The sequence below is a fragment of the Aythya ferina genome (assembly GCF_964211825.1).
Source record: "Aythya ferina genome assembly, chromosome: 10".
Lineage (NCBI taxonomy): Eukaryota > Metazoa > Chordata > Aves > Anseriformes > Anatidae > Aythya > Aythya ferina.
This window is the reverse complement of record NC_140306.1, coordinates 4304048-4329610: the sequence shown is the minus strand read 5'-3', so window position 1 is coordinate 4329610 and position 25563 is coordinate 4304048. Positions and strand designations below refer to the sequence as shown.

The 25563-nt window shown below is 47.1% G+C and overlaps 1 protein-coding gene across 7 annotated transcripts in view; it reads right to left on the bottom strand.

Annotated features, from left to right (window-relative positions):
- Nucleotides 1–25563, bottom strand: part of FOXP1 (forkhead box P1) — a 364335-nt gene that overhangs the window by 305593 nt on the left and 33179 nt on the right. For all 7 annotated transcript variants that reach the window (XM_084530722.1, XM_084530721.1, XM_084530716.1 and 4 more), the window contains one exon: nt 16527–16654. The gene's annotated coding sequence lies outside the window, so the exon portion shown is untranslated. The remainder of the gene's footprint in view (nt 1–16526; nt 16655–25563) is intronic.

Below are 25563 nucleotides of genomic sequence, written 5' to 3'. Positions count from 1 at the left end.
ACCAAGGGCACTGCTTCGATCCCGCATATTCTCACCCCGTGCGTGCCCTGAGAGCATGGTCCGACAGTGATCCCATGGCTTAGCTCGCTTGCATCCAGAACTTGGGGCCATCCTGCAAGGCTTCCAGCACCAAACTTCCCAAACCAACACCATTAAGACATTTTTCCTCTTTCCTCTCAGCAAACTGGCACAACCTCAGCAAACACCCCTTGCTCCCTGGGAATTACATACAGACGCTGCCACTCCTGCCTGTGCTTCTCGGTGGCTTCTCACCCATCCCCCTTCCCAAAACAGCAGGCAGGCAGGTCTGCACCCATCCCCAGCCCTACAGGACTCCATCCAGCTCTGGTATAGAAAGGAGGCAGAAGAAACAGCCCAGAAGAGAAAAAAAGCTGGGGATGAAGCCTTGCCACTAGTGCACAGCACCCCTCCCTGCCGCCTCTGATGCTCAGGAGAGGGGCTGCACCGCAGGAGGAGAGACCAGGACAGGGCAAGGTGCGATCCCACCCCACCCCAAACACACCCCAAGGGGACACCCACAAAAAGATGCTGATATTTGGGGCACAGGAGCTGCGGGCAGGTGAGCGTGGCCGAACACGAGGCTGGGGGAGCTGGGAGGAGGCGAGAGCTGAGCCGAGCCCCCGCTGCATGTTCAGTGATTATAAGATTAGTGTGTTTTTATTTAAAGTATTATCCGTTAACATCCCGTATTACAAAAGTAGCACAACAGTATCGACAGGCTGTCAATATTAATAGGAGTGTCTAATGTTATATCAATACTAATTTAATTTCTGTTATCTGGAGGCTGCAGGGCCTTTCGGAAGAAACAGAGGAGCAAGAATGAGAAAGCCCAAGCAGGGACATAACAGGAGAACAAACCATTCCTTCAGCTTCTCCATCGCTCAGTGGCACCCTGCTGTTTAACACAATTATCCTTGTTTTTTTTCTTTTTAGAAAAAACACCGCCAACAAAACCATCTTGGATTTTCTTCCAGTATCACCAGAACCTCCGCACTAGCTTCATCTTTTTGGCCAAAAAGCATCTTTGCAATATTTTTCCTAACCACACGCACCCAAAATCTATAAACTAAGTATGTCAGACAACAGCAATTACAGACTGGATGAATAACTCGCCCTTACGGGGTACTGTTGATTCAAAAAAGAAAGATTTCTAGACCAGTAAATGACCTGATCTCATACAGGCACGAAGGATCAAGTTCTTCATCTTACATGAGGAATTTATTTTTGGGGAGGCTGTTAGAGGTAAAACTTCTTGAAGACAAGGTTCGAGTAAGTGTTTCTGCAAGTATAGGGTAAGGACAAGAGCTGGTAAGTGCAAGGGGCTGGAGATGAAGAGGGAGTGAAGGGCGGTGTGACAGGAGTGCCACACCGCCCTGCACCTTCCATCGCTTCTAGAGCACTTTAGAAGCGAGGAAGACGGGTCCACAATTACAAAATGTCAAACTGAAAAAAGTAATTGAGCTAATTATGTAAACATTCATTATTAATAATATTAAAATATCCTGGTTTGCATTTTCTTTCAGTGGCAGAACGAGCAGCACCCAAGAACCCAGAATTGCCACCTAAGAACTGAGTGAGGGCGGAAGGTGCCCGCACTGAAGACGTGGTATCGAAGAGGAAGATTTCTCTTGCTTTAGCACATGACTGATCCGAACTGTACTCGCTACAAAGCATTAAGTGGGAATGCAGGGAAAAATATTCTTCTCCTTAAATACATTTCAAATAAAGTGATTTACGGTTTTCAAACTGTGAAGGAGAGAAGTGGAAAAGAGGAAGGTATTGGGGTAGGAAATTGGCTTCCCTCGCGATACTCCCTGATGTGTGACCGGTTCCCGCGGGCGGGCGAACCCTCCCTCCCCAGTTAATTAGGATGCTGCTTTGCCAGTCCCCACCTGCCGGAGAGCCAGGCACGGGGAGCCCCACAGCAACCCACACCCTCATGATTTTCATCTCTGTGCTAAACTGGAAAGGGTAACAGAACCCAAACTATGCTTCAACTCCCTTCAAAATACTTCCAAACGCCAGTGGTGGGTGGGTGGCAGACCCCAAGCCCCCCCCCCTGCTGTCGGTCCCTATCCCAGTGTATGGTGAAATCCTCCAAACCCCCAAATTAGAACAAAGCGAAGCAATGTTTAAAATGGAAGTGGGAAAAAATCAACTTTATATTGCAATTAAGATGTTGACTTCTCTCCCCAAATCTGCCTGAGCACTAAGAGATGCTGTGTCGTCCCCACGAGCTCATTTCCAGCTTCACAGAAACTTCCACTCCAACAAAAATCTACCTTCAAACAGATCTTCTTTTGCTAAATAAGCCCATTTCAATCACACAGATTAACGTTAATTGGTGGCTGTGAAGAAGCCGTGTCTGTCAGGTTGTTTCCCAAAATGACAGCGAGAAGAAGAAAGGCAGAAAACGAGGGAAAAGTCTGTGGCCTTTGAAAACCAGAGGACTGCACTGCTGCACAAATCACTTCCAGGCAGCTGGGGCTGGAGCCAGAAAAGTATCTTTGAAAGCAAAAAAGAACCAGTGAGAAAGCAACAAACAAGCAATGCAATGGGGGGAAAAAAAAACGTACCATGGGAAGTTAATCCAAGAGGAATACCATAAATTAGAAAAGGATAAGAATAAAAATTAGGAGTTATTGGACAAGGATTAGCGTAAGAGAGGCAGCTTCCTACCAGGATTGAGCGGCTCGTGCACAGCGCAGCCGAGGAGCTCAGAGGAGGCAGGAGGAACTTGGAGGCACGGCGATGCTGCTCAGCCTGCAGACTACGAAAACAAATTAAAAGGAGGCTCCAGGGACCGAGCACCCTCTCGGGAAGCCCTGGCCACGCTGAGAAGCAGCTGAAGGGATGAGAACAAACTTCCCTAGCCTGGCCACAGAGGTTTCCCTTGCTGCTTTAAAGCTCCAAACCTGCCTATTTAGGCTTCCACGCACAACAGCATCCCCAGAGGACGTGTTCACTCCCCGTCTCCAGGCTGGGTTTGGGCCACAGCTGCCCTGCTGTGGTGCGGCCCTGCCCAGCCTCCCACCCGCTCCTCGGGGACGGCAGGAGGAGCGGGGCCAGCAGCAGGCAGAGCCGACGGGAGCAGCCGCAGCCACAGCTCATAACCTGCCTGATGACTGCCAGCCACCAGTGATTTGTAGGCATCAAGCAGATTATTATTTTTGAGAGAGCGAGGAGAGAAGAGGGGCACCAGCTTAAGGTGTTGTTGATGAATGAAGATGAAAAGGAGGTTTTAGGGTGAGAAGTGTTTGTCTAGTGTGACCTAAACCGCTCAAACCTCATTTGATAGATGATGGACATTTATTCCCTGCTATGTGTCATTTCGAAGTCTGAGGTTTATATTAAACAAGAAGTCTTCTCCTCCTAAGTTGTTCTTCCCTCTTCCCTGGAGTTTACACACAGCACAGTACCTAGAAATGCAATCACATTTAGTTTTTATAATAAAGTCATCTGGTCACTAGTAGTACATATTGGAAGACGCCTTTTATTGTTTTTCATTATGTAATTGTGTGCTTCATTGCTTTTCATCTGTTTTTTCTTATTGTGGGAGGTGGCACAGCCCAGGAAAACCATTTCCCTGGGGATGAAGCCGTAAGGGCAGCACCACCGTATTCCTGCAGCCCATTTTCCTGCTGCGGTGCCCCCCCCGCAGACACGAACCAAGCTGAGAGCCCAGCTCTGCGCCAAGGCAAACCCTGCTCCTCCACCCACGAGGCTCACCCCTACCCAGAGGAGCCGTGCCCAGTACTTAGCTGAAGTAGGAAAGGATGCCACGCACGGCAGCTGCCTTAATCACCGGGGAAAAGGTTTTGGAAGCCCTGCATTTAGGTCAGCTGCCAGCAAGCCGGAGGGACACAGGGAGTACAACCCGCTGCGACGGCTCCACGCATGTGCACCCGCACATCCAGGGATCCCAGCCCAAATGAGGAACTCCCAGTTAAAAATCAAAGCAGGGGGATGTTGTCCCCCAACCACTTCTACTGCTTCCCTTATCCTTCAGCAGGTTTCATCCAGGCAAGATGACAGCATTATATGGGAACCCCTGGGCTAACCACAAGGAAAACCAAGAGAGCCGTGCTGCCGAGAGGATACCCACACGCTGCTGGGGCTACCGGAGAGACTCCTGCAAGAGAAGTGGAAATGAGAGGCTTACCTGGCACTGAGTCACGCGTGAGGAACTGCACCACACGCGCTGCAGCCTGAAGAGCAGGGCAGGGATACGGCTGGAGCCAGCAGAGCCCTGCACCAGCACGTCACGGGCTGAGAATCCGTGAATAAAACTCGAGGACAGAAGTGCTTCCCCTCCATACGCCCTGAGAAGTGCATCTTTGCTCTGGATTTCAGTTTGCTGCCTTACAGGAAGTTGATGTTTGGAAATAAATAGCCTGTAATCTGAAACAGGTTTTCTACGAACAGCTAATGTCACAGTTTTTAATATGAGGGTTCCTCACTACCAGGAGACATGATCATTCAGTTATAGAAGTTTACATTCCTATATGCTAAAAACAAACACATTATGCCAATAAATTGTTCAACTAAACTACACTCGATGTGCTATGTCCCTGTTTAGCATTCACGCGAAGCACTGCAGCATTTAACTGCAGGGTAGACTTACTCATTTACCACAACCATTCCTTTAAGTGTGCCCCCAAATTTATTTTCTCAGCACTTGCTCGCTAAGATTGTTTTCAGTAGTGTTTTTTCGGGAGTTCATTTGACTCAGGATCTCAATTAGAGGAGAACACCACAGCTTCACTGAAGCTGCCTCTCTCCACCAGCACGTTGATTTACATCCAGTCCTTGCCCTGACCGAGGCCATCACCTCTTCTCTGTATCCTGCCCAGGGAAGGCAAACACCCTTGCTCTGAGACGCAGCAGTCTCCTGCCCCCCAAACACACGGACCTCTTGCGGGTGCCCTTCCTCTCCCCACCGTCAGCAACAGACAAATTCCCAGCAAAGCCCAGCTAAGTCCTTGAAGACCCCACAGGAGCGCATCCGAGCTCAGAGCAGGAAGCCTGGAGCTATATTCCATCAAGTCGCTCCATCTCACTACACTTTTAAAGCTTTAAAAAAAATATCAAATTTCTATTGAATTTCTCTCTACACAGCTGCATCTGTAATGAACCCCCATAAAAGTTAAAACTTACATTCAGTAATCATATGCAATTGAAACATCATAAAATGAGAAGTCAAGGAACTGTATGTGGGCTGCAATGACTTGTCTTATTGTATTCATTCCCTTAATAAATATATCTTAAAAATAACCTCACAGTCACACATTTGCAATATAATATAAAAATAACACTGGATTCAAATTATTAAACAGGTAATTTAATAGAACGAGAATTGAAATGTAGGACAGTGTGCAACTTTGTGCTATAGGAATGGGATGATTTTAGCCAACACAACTATTTTTCTTTTTTGCATTATCTTTGCATTTATAATACTACAACATCCACATAACCTTGACACTGTAGTCACCTTAGTAACAAACAAGTGTAGCGTTCCCTTATAATTGAAATCCCAATGGGATATTTGATTCGAGTAAAACAAAAATCAGAGGCCCTACTCCGTCGCTTTTGTCTTAGTCACACGTACGCAGGCTGAAAGGATCTGAACACAGGTGTATTTGCACAGGATTAAACCTACAAAGTTCAACCACTTAGTTCTAATTTAACACAAAACGGAAACAAATACGAGACCTTTCAAAGATGCCACGCCAAAAAGAGAAGCGAATTACTGAAGTTTTGCATCTGCACATCAACACAGCTTGGCAAATTCACACCGAGCGAAGGCCAAAACTCAACCTGAGTGACACCAGGAGCGCGGGCACAGCGAGCACACCGTGCCAGGACACCCAGCCCTGCCGGGGGGCGACTCGTTTCTCCCTCCCACCACACAGGGGTCCCTCCTGGGGCAGGTCAGGCTCCTGCTCGCACACTCAACTCAATAGCTATGTGCCCTTTGAGTTGCAGTGCTGTAAGTGGAAGGGAAAGGACAGAGCTCCCAGCAGGGTGCAGAAGAAGGAAGACCTGAACCCCTCCACGTCAATCGTTTTTCCTTAACCGTGGCCAGGAGCAGACACCTCAAGGTGGAAGAAACATCTTAACACGGGGTTTTTATCTCCGGGAGAAGGGTTTTCTGCCTGACCCCGTGCTAGCTTCAACCCAAAGGGAGAGAATTGATATTCCTCCTTGCTTGTACAAATAAATAAAGTGAAACTGCTCTGTTTAAGGTATCCACAGCCCAGCTATGCTTTCTCTTCCCACCACTCCAACACCACGCAGCTCAGCAGACCAGCACATCACCTCCAGCACATCACCTCCAGCACGTCGGGGCAGCCTTGGCCCCTTCCCATGCGTAGCTCCGTGCCTCCAGCTGGGGCCGGCAGCTGCCAGGGCTCCGTCCTCGTCCTCACGCTTCCACCAAGCCCCTAACGAGCATGATTCAATTAACGTCGCCTGGAAAACGACTCACACGGCAAATGAGAGGTGACAAGGAGCCAAGGCAGTAGCACGAGGCCAGAGCAGCCCAAGGATGCACGGGGAGGGATGCTGGCCGCAGAGGAGGTCCGGGCACGCCGGGTTCCTCCTGCCAGAGGAAACAAGGACTGGTCTAAATGCGGCGAGTTACAAGTTTCTGTAACAATGTGCAAGTCTCCAACATGTGGCCCGTAACGTAGCTGTTGCCATGGTAAATATTCATGTTTAGTGAAAAGTGTTAAATCTTGTATCATAAGTTAAATCAGCTGCCAAGACACATTTTCACAAGTAGGGGAATTTTTGTCTTTTCAGAATGGAATGTTTTTCAGTTGACATTGATTTTTCCCTAAAATAAGTCCCCCAGAAAGGAAGCCAATCACACGTGAGGCAGTCCAAGATCTGAATTACTCTACTCCTGCTCTGAATCATCAACAAGTGTTGTGTGCTAGTGCGTGTGTGCGTACAAATGCACTGCAGCTTCGTAAACCCCATCCTCTTACACAAATGAGCAGTTACACAATTTATTAGGAATATTAAACTAACGGTGCCAGCAGAAATATCACTGATATTTCACGTTTTAGCTGATGAGATTTCAGTAACTAACTTTGCTAAATAAGAAGCATCTCAAAAGAAGTAATTAAGCTTAACCTTCCCTCGTCTTTTCACAAATAAGAGAGTCAGTCCTGAGCCTGAATATAGTTGTTTATGTAGGTCAAGGACAGGAACAGTCAAAGGGTATTTACTCGCTTTTATGCTTCTTGTTCAGTATTTCAAAAGAGGACAATTGGTTTTAATACAATTCTAGAAAGAGACAAGTTAGAATTAATGCAGAAATGGCTACGAGTCCTTGCTACTTCTATTCTTTTAGAAACTGTTGCAAGGAAATCTTTTATGGGTTCATCATCTGCAAAATCACATGTATGTGTCCTTCCACCCCTGAACTACTCAAAATTGTCTCGTTCTAGCACCTTATGGTTAATTTGTCCATATTTAAAGCAAAATGCATTTCCAGTGGAAGGTTCTTCAGAATAAGGGGGGAAAAATAGCCGTCCAGTAATTAGCCCAATTTCATTCACAGCAGTGTAAATAACTCCTCTGATAACAGAGCAACAAAGCAGAACTAGTGCTGAAGTCTGAAAAGGAAAGACAAAGCAGTCATCTGCTCTGAGGCTTTGCAGCCGAAATAAAAGCTCTGATAGCCAGGGGCCTCTCTGCCCAAGCCCCCCGTCAGGGAGAACTTCTCCCACCTCCAGGGAGGACTCAGAGCTTGGGCCAGCCTCGCAGATCCCACTGATGTGGCTCTGCCCTGCTGCAGTCCGTCGCTCCTTGGCCACGCTGGGTTCTCCTCTCCTATGCCCCATCCACGTGGATGTCACCTCGGTTGTGCCTCCTGCAGCGAGGACTTTGCCCAGCGTCATCAGATTCCTTTATTCCTTCCCTACCTCCGAGTAGCAACAGCTAGAGCCAGTCACATCCTCGTTTCTAAGTTGGGAAACACTTCTGATTCCTCCTCCTCTCTCTAATTATTGCTCCGCAATTGATTTGCCGTGCCCCATGCCAGATTCGCACCTCAGCTCCCCGCATCCAGCCCTTACAACCAGAGCTGTCCTCCCTTCTTCTCCGCAACGAGCCTCGTGGACATTTTCTAGCAAGCGAGCTCCTGCTCGCTATCTCCTACCTCTTTCTCAACGGAAACCAGCTCTACCGAAAGGCTGAAGCATATTTAGCACTCCCAGCTCTCTGCTTGTCTCTTTCTTTTATTTTATACGGTTCGATGTTCTCATTCTGCCTTCTCTCCTCCTTTCTCTACCCCAGCGCTACAAAAAGACATCTTCTGTGACACCTTAAAAAAAGATCACTGAATTAACATGACTTACACTGCACGGTATTTTCAGACCAGCCATTTGCTAATGTCACAAACACAATTAGGAAGTCAGGGAAAGAGCTTACAGGAGCAGATGAAAGCTGCAGAGATAAAACGGAAAGCTTTTACCTGCCAAGCTCTCAGGTTAGGGTTCTAGGTTGCCCTCGGATCTAATAAAGCCATAAAAGAGCCATATTAAGGACACGCAGAGTCACATTGCTGTAAATACCAGGCATGGCTTTTTTCATCTGCACATCAACACAGATCTTTGCTACCACGCTTTGTAGGCTGGTAGCCATAGGTGGTTTAAAATCTTGATATCAAAAAAGGCTCCGAGCATTACTGACAATTAAAAACAGCTTTTACACATGCACAATAACGCTTCTCTTGCTTTAAAAAAAAATATAATATGCATATCCATATTACCATCATAATAAGTGCCACAGACTGACATGATATGATTGAGTATAATGGCTCCTTTGGAGCCATTATGGTCGATCAGTAAATAATACACTTTTGAAATTGTCTAACTACATATTTACACTTGTCAACTCTCATACACTTCAGTGACAGAATTTAAAAGAAACACTGTAAAAAAACTCCAAGAACATTAAACCACGAAAACATTACACTGAAGCAGTATTAAGGGTGGAATTAAACCCACCAAAGCCTGGAAATCCCAGGTGAAGGCCAAACCCCAAAGAACATCGAGGGCAGGCTGCAGGTGAGGGCTCTGCCCGCTGAACCCACGGCGAGAGCCAGCCCACGTGCAGTTGTGCTGCTGTTCAGCTGGACACCGTTCTGTGGTACTTAAAAACCAAAACCCCAAAACTTCAAATCTGGGCCTCTCTTTTGTTGCCTCAGATGAAATTCCCAATTAAATCGAGAAGCATTAGTCTTCCCCTCTGTTGGAAAAGCCCCTGTTGAGACACTGGGAGTTTTGCCTAGCTGAAACACATGGAGAGAAACTTCAGGATCTGACCCCAGAAAAGCATTGTCAAAACAATTTTTAAACAAACATGACAGTGGAACATTTACTATCCCAAAGATTCACTCCATGTGGAAAAAAAAAAAAAAAAAAAAAGACAGGAAAGTTAAGATGGTTTTTTTTCAAGAGCAAAATAATGGGTTTGGCATCGGGTTTTTTAATTCATAATTTTGCCTCTCTCTTTCTCAGCTGTAGCCACTTTTTCTCAAAGCAGTGGTGGCAGCGACTTTATTGGTTCCAGTAGAGCTCTGCTGAAAACAATAAGCATAAAGCCCCCGAACGCCGCCTTTCTTTCTGCGGCGGTCACATCCTGCTGCCCCGCAGTCAATGGGATATTGAATGCTTGCGAGACTTCAAGAGCAGCCCCGGTCCCGCGGCGCCTCCTTCGCAACAAAAGGACCCAAAACGCTTCAGACGCTCCGCACTGCGATCCCGAACCGTGCTGTGAGAAGCAGTGATGGATATTTTCCTAGAGCAAAGGTCTTCCTTTCATTTGGATATCCCTGCTCGGACTTATCTGTTACCTCGCTCGTGAGAACACCACCGTAAAGGCTTGGCAGGCTCCTGAAGCTGTTTGAAGACGCAGCCACCACACCCCTGTCAGAAGGGAGTTACCCCTGGCTTTTATTTTCACCTCTCCCCTCCGCCGGCTGATGACAGAGCGGCCTCCCCGTACGCTCAGCAGCTGGGGTTTTACGGCCGCCGTACAGAAATGGGATTTTCTCGACAAACAACTCCGCATTCTGCTTCCTTGTCTATCTGAAAGAGAGGATGACCTCTTAAGGCTCTGCTGGGAAGGAGTATTAATGAAGACAAAGAGTATTTCAGGCTGTCTCCCCGGGAGCATTACCACGATGACAGGATGATGGCTTCGTCCTGCACAAGTGCTTCACGACCCCGTCCTGGGCCGCAGCAGCTCCTCGGGACACCCCTGCGGGCCTGCCCTGAGGGTGGCCTCCTGCACCTTCCTCACGAGGCCGGGACCTGCCACCAGCTGGGAGAGCTCTTCCCAGTCTCTCATTTCCTAAGCCCTCCCTGGAGATGTTTGCTTTCGTCTAAATACTATAAACCACGGGACGAGGAAGGCTTAATAAACCCTGTTGCCTTTTCGTGGCGCGCGGCGTCTGTCGGCTCTCACCTTGCCTCGCGGCTCGTGCAAATGTCACAGCCAGAGCGGTTCTTACAGCTCCTCGGGTCGCCCCGCAGTGATATACGCTGAGGTAAACAAACTACTGAAGTCTGGGTATTTTTACTTCAGATGGGATGTAAATCAGCGGATGAAAGCTTGGAATAAACTGGCAGCAAGAGGGCAGCTTATTAAAGTATCCTCCCCCAGCTCAGCGTTCCCGCAGTGTAATGTAGCTGACATAACTTCACACTAAGGAAAAGGAAAAGACTAAGAGAGATAAATATTTCTTCCAAAGTCAAAGACACTCTTCCTTCAAGATGTCTGGCCAACTCTCGTAGAAGGAGAAAAGTGTTTCCCTGCCAAAGGCAGAAATCCACCTGTAAGAAGTTGTGAGGAGACCAAACACCTCCCTGGGGGCTCTGGAGGGGCACAAGCTGCACGGGGACACCCCAACGAGGAGACCAGACACCACGCTGGGTGCCCTGGATGGGCACAGCCTTCAGGGGGACACCCCACCACACCAGTGCTTGTGGTGTGGAGGTGCTCAGCTCCTGCAGTACCACATACAGCACATCTCAAACAGCTGGAGCCAGAGCTTCAGCCCAGGGCTCAAATCGGAAAATGGCTGGTCCTGGGCAGAGCTGAAAGCCCCTGGAAAGATAGGTTTTTAAGAGCAGCAGCTCCAGCTCCCACCTAATTGCCTGACCAGTGGGTGCCCCAAACCCACAGCCTCCTCACACCATTATCTCCTGGTAGAAAGATGTTACAGGTTCCCACTCTTCCCTCCCTGCCTCTTTATTTAAAGCCGCTGGTGAGGAAATGAGTCTGCCTTGCTCTACCTTTCTCTCCATCACCTTGCTGTCTGTGAGGACTGGTGAGAAAACATTTCAGCTGCTCTTACACTTCCACAGCATCCATTTCCTGAGGCCTTTATGGAAAAAAAAAAAAAAAAAAAAAAAAAAGGCTGTCTCCCATCTCCTGCTGATTATAGCTTTATCAGATAATAGCAAGAAGCAGGAATGATCCTGTAAAGCTGTTACCAATACCCAAAGGTATCTGAACAACAGTGAGGCAGAGATCGTGCTACTTGCATTTACCCACCGATAGGCAAGGCTGGAACACCTACAAGGTACCAAAGCCTGTCTGTACTTTAATCTGCCATTAGTAGTTTCTGGCTTCTCTGTCTCCGTGTTTGTTTTTTTTATTTTACACTTAAACCTGCTGAAATGTACGGCTGCAGACACAGCAATGCCGAGGAGAAGGAGCCTCCTGGTCCCTGGGAGTGCGTTTTCTCAGTGCTGGCTTGACACACAAAATCTGTTTCCTCAATTATGCCTTCCCTCTTACCTATTTTTGACACGATGGTGTGAAAACATAATAAAAGCTCATGAAAAAAAAAATATCAAGGAAGCTGAGAAAGTAGTTCTTCAGATGATATTTAGAAGCCTTGGCTCACCAGTGCTTTAACACCGCGGGGAGAGCCGCTTGCACAGCCCGGCTCTCCCCTGTCCACCAGCTCCCAGAGCACTGCCATTTCTACCTCCAGCCCGTAGGAACTGACCTGCTGGATAAAAACAAATCCCACAACAGAGAACTCCAGCTACAAGAGCCGCTTTGCAGGGGTAACACCCCGGATCCGAGGTGCCGCTGTTGCACACGCGGAGGCTCCCGGCTCCATCGCGCTGCGTGACATCTGCTGCGCCACTCCGGGTTCCAAACAGATCTTTACGCATCCGTAGTAGCAAGTAGGAGATTTAATTTAAGCATAAGCCAGGGCGAAGCCTTGCAGATAAAAGCTCTGCTCAGGACTTGCAGTTCACCACCTTCGCACAGCAAAATCTTTGCCTGTTAAGTGATTTACTGGGATAATGGATATTGTTCATATGGCAAAATGGATTACTTGAAAAAACTGTCCTGAGTAAATCATCATATTTACAGCAAAGTTACAGCTGGTTCTACCACCACAACAAAAACTCTACGTTCGGTTTCATAAATGCCAAGCAATGAAAAATGCCGCTAATTCTGTCGGTGTAAAAGTCTACAACAAAGCCTTCATTTTAGGTGTGAGAATGTATTTGTACTTAAAAGGCATGAAATTCCCCTTCATCCCGGTGATGAGAAATGCCCCTTGATGCCCCATCTCCTCCAGGACACAGCCCAAGTGGAAATAATTTTCAAAACTAATAAGTATACGGAGTAACATGGTTAACATTATCCAATGAATTTAGATCCACCTACATGGTATAAATATATCTAGATAAACTGTCACCTTCAGCAGAATTCATTAAAATAATGTTGTATCTTCCTTGTTAAATGTAATTTTTTTAATTGAAATTTAATCTTACTGTATTATTTGGTAGATTTTTAATTGACATTTGTAGTAATTAATTGGTAAGCATTACAGCTTTGTCTGAAGAATTTAAAACTAAATTTGACATAGAGATTGGCCAGCCACTGCTGTGAGGTGCCTGCTGGGAGCATTTCATCATCCTCCCAGCCCCTCCTGCTGATCAGAGGTGGGAGATGATGGTCTCTTTCTTACAGTCATGAATTACATTACTAATGTATTCCATTACCACCACGCAAATGTCATGTTAATTTCTGATCATCATCAAGTCAGACAATGGTTTCCACGCTGGCACCCAGCCAATTAGCTATGTGGAAAAATATTCAGCCAATTATATAACTTGAATTAGGTTAAGGACTCAAGAGAAAGCAAAATAAATGCTTTGAAAATACTTCTGAGATAAAATGTAAGTTGACACTGTCTTCATGTGCTATAGCCGATGTTATACAATCTGATAGGCAGCTGCCAACATTCATAACTGTTTATTAAATCTAGCCTCTCTTTATGGTGGCAGCTAAGATCTGTATTTTTACCAATATTAGGTTCATTGTGTTATGAAAAAAAGACCAAAATACTTAGGAGCATTCACACCAGCTTATAAAACATATTATGTAGTATATTAAATTGTTAAAATTGCTTCTTCTCTCCTCCCCCCCAGAGCACAAAGTTCCAGGCAGGAAAAGTTTCAGCAGAACCAAGTCCTGCTGTAGGCAGGGCCGATCCCTGCGGCAGGAGAGGCACCCAGCACGCTGCGGCAGGAGCAGGGCACCCCTGCAGGACAGGGCAGCAGGAAACCTGCTGCAAACACTCACAGTGAGTGGTGCAGGAGCACGAGCAGCCACGCAGCCCTTGCAGGGCTCCGCCGATGCCGCCAGCAGCACCGCGCTGCACGACGGGGTTTTTAGTACCACCCCATCACCTTGATTTGTTCCCTTCTTAAGTCAATTTATTGTACAAGCATGGTTATCTCCAATTTAAAAACGTACACAGCACCAATTCCTGGGCTTTAGAAATTTATAACGATGAGCAATTTGTTAAAGCCTTTTACCGTATCTTTCTGTCTCATTTTCCTAGGTGCTGCAATGAGGCAATTCACTGTTCTGGCTGCTTACCCTAGATGACCTTTGTCTGCCATAAAATGGTATACAACTAGATGCTCCGCTTTAAATAAAGCTCTCGCCTCTCCGAAAGGCCCTCCGTATTCAGTCAACACAATCAGCAGAAACCACATTTGGTTACTCAATAAGCTGGAAACTTCTAAAACGCACAAGGCTGTGAATGAATTCCTGACATCACCAGGGACACTCGAGTGGGGAACGAGAGAGAATACCGAGAAGTGGCACTTGCTGCAGCCGGAGAAAAGATCACTCCTTTAAGCTGAACTCTCAAGGAAAACGAGAACAAAAACTGAATTAGCTCAACACGTACCCTCTACAGTCAGTACATTGCTAGGCAACTTACCATCTCCTGATAGAATTATGGCAGAGGGCTGCCCATACATCAGGGTTAAGATGAGCATAAGCACCGGTTTTGGCCAACTGCTCCTTTCCAGTGGGACTGCTCCGCGCTTGTTCATTTCCTAGCATTATTTGGCAATATTTTTTAAGCACCTCAAGAGTCTAATGCATTCAGAAGATATTTTAAAGCTATTATGTGACATGAAAATTTTAAGATAACTGGAAGTAAGTGAATTTTATGGGGAATAGCCGAAGTCTTTTTTGTTGGTCTTGTTCGAGCCAGCATTTGGAGAGAGTTAACAATCCTTTTGGTTACTTTTATGTTTTAATACTGAAGGTATCCGGAGGGCACACAACTCTAACACTTTGTCTTTCCTCAGGATGCTGGTCGGCCATGGCTCCATACCTCTGTAACTCAAGCTGTTATGTCAAGGGGATGCTTCCAAACACCCCGGGGTACTTCCCTTTGCTGCTGCTGAGGCCCAACACAAAGTCCCATTACAGGCAGTGCCACAGGGCTATTGCAATACCCCATGTTTTTGCACTTAGCCTATGCCAGGCTCAGCAAGGCCTTGACCCTCAACAGTGACATGAAGAGTAAGATTTGGACTGAAGATGTTATTTAGCATTATTAAAGAAGAATAAGCACATACTGCTTTAAAGAGAGGCATGTGCTTTGTATATAACCCAAGTTTTCTACACATACTTCACAGGGACAAAGAAGTAATTAATTAGCTAACCACCATGATTAAAATCAATTGATTCACATGCTCCAGAGCAGTGAGAAATTCTTGCATCACTGGAGAAGTCTGGGATTGCTCTCTGCTCGGGGATCTTAGTCGTATCAGCAAGGTTGGTGATTCAGACATAAAGGAAATGGTAAGAATCTTTCTCTTGCATGCACACTTTGAGCTGCCATATGGGTTTATTCAACTGTTTACTACACCAGTCGGTAAAAACTGAACAGCTATTATAATCTTTGCTAAATGACATGGTAATTATGCTACCTCTGGAAAAAAAAAAGAAAAAAAGAAAGAAAAAAATGTAAACTTAAAAAAAAATCACAATTCACTGATGTGTGAATTTCTCTGTTTTTATAATCTCTGCATTGAAATGCACTTTCTAACACACGGAGGGATATTAGAAATACAACAGAAACACTAATTTATTTTAAAAGAAAAAACAATTTGCGCACCCATTTCCTATGGAATTTAATTACCCAGGTTTCATAGTGTTTAAAGACTTCTTACATAGATCTTCCAATTCTCCTGTAATGTCAGATGGTTCCTCTTTCCCCAACCCCTTTGTCTTTGGATTAACGAAGAAATAATTGCCCCTCCTCTCGCCCCACTTAGTAAATAGGTGTGGAGGTGCAAGAGCAGCAGGGGGAGGAGGAGGAGGGGGCAAGGGAAATGTCCCTGTGCCAGGCTGTGGGGTACGGCCAGGACAGGTACAAGCACCCTGCTGCAGCACAAAGGGGACCGACAGGCACTCCACTGGCTAACGACATGGGCAAATGGTGACTGCAATTAACAGAGGACGTGCCACCTCTCAGGCCTGACAAAGCCCCAACGTGCAGCAGCCTGGCTTGGCTACCGGAGGGTTTCTCCCTTTGTTCCCCTGCAAGGAAGGCGGCCAGGCCTCGTGGGCAGGCGCACGTGAAGGGCCGGCTCTCCTGTGTACCAGTGACACCATTTTGTCACTGGGATGTAAGTGCAGCAAACGGCGGAGCTAATTATTTGTTGGCAATGGCTCCTCTGAGAGCAAAGCCTCTGACACATGATGGAGAGGAGGCCTCTCCATATTCATATTTAATCATTACATGAATTGCACACACAAGCATGTTTAAACCCCGTCTGTCTGCCAGGCTTCAGTCCCGGGCAGCAGCTTTGCATCACTGAACTCCACTTTCACCACAGAAGCCCTCACATCTTCACCAAGGACTTGGGGGGGACGTTGGGAAGAAAGAAAGGAAGGGAGTATTTTTTTTTCCTGTATTGGTAATATTTGACATCGTGGATATTTCAGTACAATCAAGATCTTTTTTTTTTTTTTTTTTTTTCATTTGGGGGGGTGGTATCAGTTAGGGATAGTGGTGGTTTGCTTTTAAGCACAGACAATACAAAGAAGAAACCAAAAAATCCCCTTCATTAAAAAAGGGTAAGGGAAAGAGAGACGATAAGAAAGAATAAGTGAGAGTTATTGCAAACTTGCATTTGGTGACTCACCAGTTTTACTTGCAGGCATCACACATATCCACTCATGACTCAGGGCAAATATGGGAAAGGATCGAAACCCTTATCATGGCAAATGTGTCGGGAAGCTGGAATCACTCAGAAAAAATGTTCTCAGGAGACTGAAAGACAAAAACATGTTTTAAAACTTCACTTAGTTAGAATCATATCAAAGCCTACCATTTTCCTTTGAAAATAAAAGGCAGTTACAGGCGCTGGAGGTGTGGGGAGCGTTACAGGAATATTTCTACATATCAAACATTACTCTATCACACAGCGGAATTTATTTTGCTTTAAATTAAATCGAAACGTACAGTATTAAGAAAGGTTTTTAAAGATGCTGTTATTTCAGACTTTGCTCCTTCCGACAGGCGAGTTTATGTTCATCCTAAATACCAAAATGTGTCACCATCCAAATTCATATTCTGCTCAAAGACACCGCACTGTTTCAAGAAATTCGGCTGCTTTAACCTACTTTGCATTATCAAAATATAACACTCTGAATTTCTGAAATATTTACTCTCTGCCTGCGCTCACCGCATCCCGATAAAACCTTAACAAAATGTAGGATCTCTTGTTAGCAAGAATCTTTCCTCGGAGATAAGGAAAAACACACATAAGAACCATTTGATGTTCAGGGTGAAAAGGCAAAATTTGCAAACATCAGTTAAGAAGCACCAATTAGTATGTTTTTTTCCCCAGCTATTAGTAACACAGATTGAGTTTAAGCTTAGCTTAGAGGAAGCTGTCGCTGCACAAATTAAACATCCGCTTTACTAATAAGGGTGCTGTAAAAGAGATGTATATGTTCTCCATCGACAAAACATCCACGCTGCGTACAAGCTGATACCCGCACACGGTGCCCACCAGCTCCGATGGGATTTAAGCAGCAGCTCAAATGGGAGGGCGCTCGCTGCCTCCACGCACACCTGGGAGGGCCTCTGTGCAACAGCAACGACCTCCGAGGAGAAAACAAACTTTGTGACAGAGGAAAGCATCCTGAGGGACTGGTGTAGGAAACAAAAATGAAGGCTAAGATGCCACACGGTGCCTCCAGCCCCCGATTACCCGGTCCTCTCCCTGCGTAGCATCCCCAGTGTGGTGGCTGCTCCCAGCCCTGCCACAGCCACCAGAGCTTTGGTGGTGGCGAGGACCCGGCCTCAGGGAGTTAATTGTTCTGGCAGCCCACTGCAGCCGTCCTGAGGAAAATCTGGAAGTTTCTGTCTTAGCAACGACTGCATGGAATTTCATAAGACAAAAAATAAAAAATAAAAAATAAAAAATATAAAAGGTTCTTCTCTGGCCTCCGGGCTTTCTCCCCTCCTTAGCTGAATGCATTACGGCTCAAAGAAGATCACAACAGTCCAGAAACCTAAATATAGGGATTATGCGACCCCGCTATAAAGCTGTGCTACACAATAAAAATAGATCCAAAAGGGGTGTTCGGACACCACTTAAGCTAAACGGGATGTCTCTCTCAGAGGCTCCCAAATACCTGCACGCCGACAGCGACCCGCAGCTGGCGGCGGCTCCATTTTATTCATGAGGAGCAAGGGAGCAGTGTGAGGAGCAGAGAGCCGAGGCTGGGTTTATCGCCGTGCTCGATGACAGATATGCAGATGGGTATGTAGCCGAGCAGAGAGCCGCCTCTACACGTGTCGGGGCAAGCTTTCCCCGGCTGACCTGCGGCACCTCAGCGTGCGACTCTTAGCAGGCCTGAGCCACGATAGGGCTGGAGGGGAGGGAAGGATTATTAGCCCCATTTTAAAGATGAGGAATCCGGGCTCATTTTGGCTAATGCTTGCTCAAAAGATTTTGTGTTTTGAGATTTGTGAGGCGAAGGGACTTGACTAAATAATACATTCGGCCTGCAGCAGATGAGGGCCGTGGTGAGCAGTGCTGGGAGGAGGTGCGGACATCGCACCCCAGCCGGGCCTGCGCCTTGATGGCGTGCCTGGAAAAAGGGATTTTTCTTACACCACCGAGAACTGACCTCACCAAAACACTCCACAAAACGTTTCCTCCCCGCCAGCTCCTGACAGAGCCGGGCATGGTGGCTGCTTGCCAGAAGGAGCCGGGCATGGCCCTGGGGCACCTCACGGGCCGCAGCACGGGGACACCCCATGTTGTGGGGAGGGGAAGGGTGGAGGAGGGAGAGGAACAGGGAATAGATCGGTTCTGATAAACTGAAGCTTTTAATGATCTACCCACGCACTCGAGTTCGATCTGGCATTGACAAATTGAAGCTTCTAATGATGCGCCCACACATCTGAATCGGACACTCCTTTCCGACGAGTTTCACAAAAATAGCCTGCCGGGTTAAAAACAGCAAACTCCGATAAAGCTGCGGTGTGAGCAGAACCGAGCCACTCTGCCAAACTTCTCCCCAGCAGGTTCTCTGATGTGACCTCCAGTACAGATTTTCTCCTGCACCGCCTCACTCCCAGACCAATCCTCACCAGCCGAATAAGGGGTGATGAGATGCAGCAGCTTCTGTGGAGCTGGAGCACAGAGTCAATCAAATCTTGGAACATGAATCTGGGCTTCATTAATTCCAGCAATCACATCGTTTCTATTATCACTGGATTAATCAGAATAGGAAACCTATTAATCTGCCCCCAACAAAAATTAATCTTCTCAATATTGAACAGATTCGAAAGACAAGTTTTAATATTTCACTACTTCCATCTCAGGGGCAGCGGTGGCAGACGATCTGGAGCACCACTACGGGCTTCATCCCACCCGCCTGAGGTCAGCCCCGCTGCCCTTCCTGGTGCTCCCAGCCCCCTTCCCTCTCCTCCCCATGGTCTGGCTGTTTTGCACTGGTCCCAGCATGTTTCACAGCATGGTAAGGGGTGAAAGAGACCTCGGGAGGAGGCGAAGCAACCAAGATCACTGTTTCCTACATCAAACTGCAAACCAGGCTGTAGCATTTCTTGCATTTCAGGAGTTGTCACGAGCTTACACTGTGGCACAAGGAACTGTGCCCGTCCTGACCTGATGCTCAGGGTTGCAGGGGCAGAAAACCCAACCCTGCATGCTTTCTGAAGCAGGCAGGACAAAACCAATGTTAACTCAAACACAACCACATGGCAAGGACACCAACACCGGGGGAAAAAAGACATCCATAGGCACTTTCACCCTGGGCTGTATTTTGCATGATACGTTTCAAAGCCCGATCAAAGGCAAAACTTCAATCGTCTCACATGCCACTCGCATTAGGATGTTTATTGACTGCAATGAGTACAAAATAGTGCTTTAACTACTCGTTTCTTAAAGCCATGTTGCACGAAACAGGTTCTACTTGTACATCAGTGCCTACGAGACCGCTCCAAAACAGACAACTGTAGGAAAAGTTGTGCCCATGTATACATATATACAAAACTGTTTTTAAGTGACTGTTTTAAATTAGGATAAATCTGTGTTCCACCAATTAAGCTCTGAATACATGGCTGATACCGTTCGCTATCTCAAACAAGCGGCACAATAAATGCAAAAATTCAAATATTTTAGAGAAAATACTTGGAGAGTTGAGACATTAATTTTGCCATATACAATCTGTTTCGCAGAGATTTAAAAAAAGCGTTATTGCCGCCCTGGGTACATTGGAATAGAGATGAAACCAGCATCCTCTCCTATTTACATATTAAAAACTACGTGCCTGCTTGGTGCAGACTACCCAGCTTGCCGATGCACGACTCTATTAAAAACCAAACAGCCTGCCTGGAGGATGCGAAGCTGCAGGCTGGATGCAGCCCTGCGAGAAGTACTGCACTGCGATGGGTGGCAAGCGGAGGCAAAACGCTTGTTTGTCCTCTCCTGGAGCAATCCCCAAATCTGGGAGCACCCAGGGGAGCGGGGCCGGAGCAGCTGTGGCTCCCCAGGGCCCCACCTGCTGCTGGGGCTGTTTACCAAACACGCCGCCTGCAGCAGCCTGGGAAGCCCTGGGATCTCTGCAGCTCCTCTGCCAGATGGGTTACCAGGACGTTCAATGGGAGCAGAAAGAGAGAAAAATTTAAAACAAACAAGCAAACAGCACAGAAGAGCATCGTCCTCATTCTTGCTTCAATCTCGTATACCTGTATTTAATTGTAGCTTCAGAAGCTCAGCAGTTTCCAAAAATTTTCCAACCCAGATATGTCTCCAAAATAAACAACCTTTTTTAAAAACAAACAAACAAACACATTAATTGCCACCAGAAGCACATGCCCAAAACACCCTTAAAAAGCCTAGGAAGGCTGCTGGCTGGGGGCACTTTGCTGCAACGGGAGGCAACATTTGTTCTCCCCTTTCAGCTGGGATCCACCTCAACTTTTTGATGTTGGTTGGAGCTTTTATTTGCAAATAGAGCAGAGCTGCTTGGGATGGAGGACTCCTCCGGAGCGTGCCATGTGGCCTGCACAGATGTTCCTTTTATTCCCGTGTCCCACAAGGCTCTGTGGCTCGCTGGTGTTAAACAGATTACGCAAGTAGAACACTTGATTTTGCATGTCCCCTTTTTTCCAACAGTTGTCTGATTTACTCGACTCATTTTGCTCCCCCTCCCCTGGAAAAACACCGCAGACAACACATAAAAATGAGGCAGGAGCAGGAAAGTTTCTCCTCCAGGATGAAAATTTGCAGAAACGCTCAGTGTCGGCAAATAAAGCAGGAACGCAAAAGAACAAAGCTCTTATTTTGACAGGAAAATAACCAGCTCGTTTGGTGCCAGGTTCTGCAGAAAAACCTTCATCATATCCCAGTAACACCAGTCGCTACAAGTATCATAATCTCTCACCCCTATTTAGATGGCCAAATGAGAATTGAACTTTTTCCAAAAAACACCTAACACCAATTATTGGTGCTAAGCATCTGAAAATCCTTCAAAATCTGGCCTTCAACTCGGTCACAAAGAAGGGGCTTAATTTCCCGGCTGTCAGGCATCCCAATCAACAATTGAAGTCAATGGGATCTACACAGTACCTTATTAAAAAAAAAAAAAAGAAAAAAAGGAAAAAAAAAAAGCCTGAGAGGCCCACTAAGCTGCAGCAGCTCCAGCAAGACAACCTCGCTGCGCTGACAGCAGCTACACCCGGCTTTGTGCATCAGCCACTTTGCTCTCCTCCTTAATTTGATTAATCAGCTTGGTATTATCCCCAATTAGAAAAGTGTCTAAGGGGAAAAATAATAAAAAAAAAAATAATAATAATAATGGTTAAGGCTAAGCCAAAGAAGAAAACAGCAACTACTGAATGTGCAGCTACTTAGGACTTGCGGCATTTAGGAAGGACACAAAATTAAAGCTAAAAAACCGCGGGCAAGCGCAAAGCCATCAGTGTTTCATGCAGACTGCAGATTCGGAATTTTTTTTTTTTTTAATAAACTGAAACCGAATTCCAGATGTTGAAAGTTGGGAAGTAAAAAGCGCTTTAGCTGTAAAAACACAAAGGTGAGACAAAAAATTCTGCTGAAACATGATTTGTACGGCCCGAAGCGAAGCACAGCCCCCCTCTCCCCGTTAGCAGCTGGGTGTTTGTCCCCTGCGTGTGCCAGCTCAGGTGGCAGCACAGGGGCTGCGCATCTTAACGAGGGACAGGCTGCAGCAAGAACTGCTGGGGACTCCTTCTTTCAGCCCACGGAGAGGAATGACCACGGGTAGCTGGGAACAACACTCACCTGGACCTGTGCTGCCATCCACATCCTACCTCTGCAGACCGCATCCATCAGCTCTGCGTGTGCAGTGACACCAGGGCAGGGACGTGATGGTCACAGCCCAGTTCACCCCCAAGGAAGCACAAACACACCCACTCCTTTCACACCTCCCCTGCCAAGCAATATACACGCTCTTTTGTCCAGGAGCAAGGTTTGGCACATACCAGCAAGCATCCTACTCTTCCTCCTCCTCGCTCGAGGTGCCGCAGGGCTACGCATGCACCCGCAGCACCCGGCTGCCTCCCAGCCTCACTTCAGACCAGCAAGGGGGCTGACACCTCGCTCATTTAAATCCCTAACAGCTGCAGTTAATTGCAATCTCATCTGATTTCCCTCTCTTTTCCTTGCTAGCCACTTGCCCAGCAGCCCAAAACAAAGGTGGAGTCGGGTTCATCCCTGCTGCAGCACAGCAACCCGCGAGCATCCAGGATGTAGCGCAGCATCCAAACAACCCCAGTTTGGACTGGCACAACTGGGTCTTGTTTCAATGGATGGATTCAATCACCACCAACACCACTCGGGGCTTCTGAAAGCAAAATTCAGAGCAGTATTTTGAGCTCACTGTTTTCCCCCGTGTTTATTTACATTGCACGCAGCAGGCAGCATCTGCATCACTCCGCAGGTGAGTGTACAAAATCACACAGTATCTGCCGTGTCCAACCAACTGCATCACAGAAGACACCGAATTTCAGCCCAAAACTCAAGGACAGCGGCACACCTTTAGGTTTCGATAAGAGGAAGAATATTCACCAGCATACTTCACCAGTGGTGCAGTCAAAACTTGCACACTTAGTCACAGAAATATGACTGGACTTGTCTGCTACCACAAAACAAAGTACCGTCTAGTGGTTAAAATCAGAGGACATGATTCAGGAATGCAACCCTTTTCAAAGGAGAACTAAAACACATGATTAAGTGCTGTTGAAGTCAATAGGCTGATTCAGAGACCAACTTTTGGAGCAGTGGATAATACTCTCCACACTGCCATATGGCTCTCAGTCAAACTTCCTAGAAGCATTTGCTAATACTGGGTTCCACCACAGCTTTTGGGAGGCCTGCTTTTCTTTCCTTTTTTTTTTTTTTTTTTTTCTCTCCCTGTCTTTTTTTAAACATGCTTCTGGGATGATTTTCACCCACTCTGAAGATTCTCCAGGCTGCCACTGGCTGAGAGAATGCCCGACTGCGATCCCTCCATAGCAGCGCAGCCTCATGCAATAATTAATAATCTCAAATAAAAGGTTATCTAAGCGTGCAGACTGAGCAGGATCCAAACGCATTTTTTGCAGCGTTGCTTGGGAGGCGTTCAGGGCAGGGCACACAGAAATGAACTCCGTGCGCATCGCGGCCAGCCGGTGATGCAAACAACCCCAGTGACTCCTCAGACCTCCCAGGCACGCTGCCTTCACCACGGAGAGATTTCGCTCATCCTATTGCCTCGGTAAGACGTTTGTGGTGGGTTTTTTGTTCCTTCTCCTTCCGATCCTCGTTGTGTGCAGATAGGAGCCGGTCTTCATGGCCCAGCAGCAGGGCCACCAGCACTGTGCCAATGAGGGCGAGCGGCTTCCCTGCACTTGCCTCCATCCCCTCCTATTCCCAGGCAGCTCTGTGTCCTGCCAACGTTTACAAGCAGCAAACCCAAAGCTTTCAGCAAGACGAATGTCTCCCCATCAGCATGCACGCTGACGTGTAGCAGCCCGGTCACAATTCTCGTTTGTGTTTATGCAGTGGGGAAGGGAAGGGGGGGAGCGCTGGCAGAGCCACCGGCGGGCAGACTGTGCAACTTCCGAACCTTTGCAGAGGTCCAGGAGTTATTCTTTATGTTCAGTCACGGAAAAGCAAAACTAAAACAAAAGCCCAATGGATTCTCGCTTGCTTTTTGAAAACTTAGCAGTACAGATAAAGCGTAACATGATTTTTAAGCGGTTTGAAAACACCCTGTTACTTCTTACAATGAAACCGATGTAATCCCAGCCCAAATCAGCCCTTCCAGCCATTTTGTCTGTTAGGAAACTGGGGAAAGAGGAGGCGATACTTTTTTCTGGCTCCTGAAGTGCTTCTCCTTATTCAATATCTAAATTAAATCAAATGGAGTATACTAAATAAGCCCATAAGACACAGTGCACGATGCAAGAGACTTAAAATCCTTATCTCCTGAGCACTCCAGCTTAAAGGCTGATGTTTTATGTTCCCCTGCAGCGCACGGGGATCCTGCTGGCTTGGCCAGACTGCGAAAATAAGCCTCAAATGACCAAATACAACTGCAACTTGAAAAGTAGGAACCAAACCAGACACAACAAACCACAGAGCAGCCGGCCGACCTGCCCTAACTCCTGGGCGAGGAGGGCGGCGTCTCCCCACCGCCACGCTCCACGCACGGCCGCGGGGGCTTTGCGGGGCGGCCGATAAGGAGCTGCCGGTGGCGAGCCCACGAGCGGTGCCATTAATCACAGAGCTGTCCCCCCGGCACGCCAGCGGCTCTGCCGGCACCGCAGCAAAGCCAGCGAGCAGGCGGGAGCACGCTGATGGAGAGGCAGACCCGCGGGGCTGGGGGAGTTTACTGAATTGCAGAGGGGTGGATTCCTGGAGCTCTTGAAACGCCGAGGAGGGCGAAGCCAAAATCCACAGCCCTGTCTGGATGCTTCACCTGCAGGTTCTGGCCGCGGGATGAGGAGCCCACCCGTACACACTGCACAAGGCTATCCTACGGAGGAGCAAGAAGCGCAATTTGGGTTATATTCTGCTCATGTCGGGCACGGGCAGCCCCACAAATACCTTGTGGGACAGTCACTTGTTCAACCCCAGCATCAGCTCCAACCACACGTAACCCTCATCAAGAAATCTGTCCCCACACTCACACACACTTCTCCAGGACCCAGGTAAATGCCAGGCAAAGTGCAGGGGACAGCACTGCTCTGATGTGCCCCAGAGCCCAGAAACATCAGTAACTGCAGGCCCTACACCAACAAAATCTGAGCTCAGGACCAAATCCAGCATCTCTCTTCCAATTTCGGATATATTTTGTTCCTGAATTGTAATTAAAGAATAATGACATGTGGAATATCATTTTATGTGTCCTATTAAAGGGATACTTGCCGCAACGAAGAGTTAAGCAGCTCAAATATTAAAACGGGAGCAAAACTATTGTCAATAACAGTGACATAAATTAATGTTGGTAGTTAATTAAGAACGGCAATATTCTGAGACTTTTATTGGAAGACTAAGGCTTTTCACAAAATTCCTGTTACCAAATAATATAATTTACTGAAGTGCTCAGCTCTACCAGCTCCATCAAGTTAGCTTTACTGTTCCACTCCTCTGCCCTACATTTAGAGTACCTGGC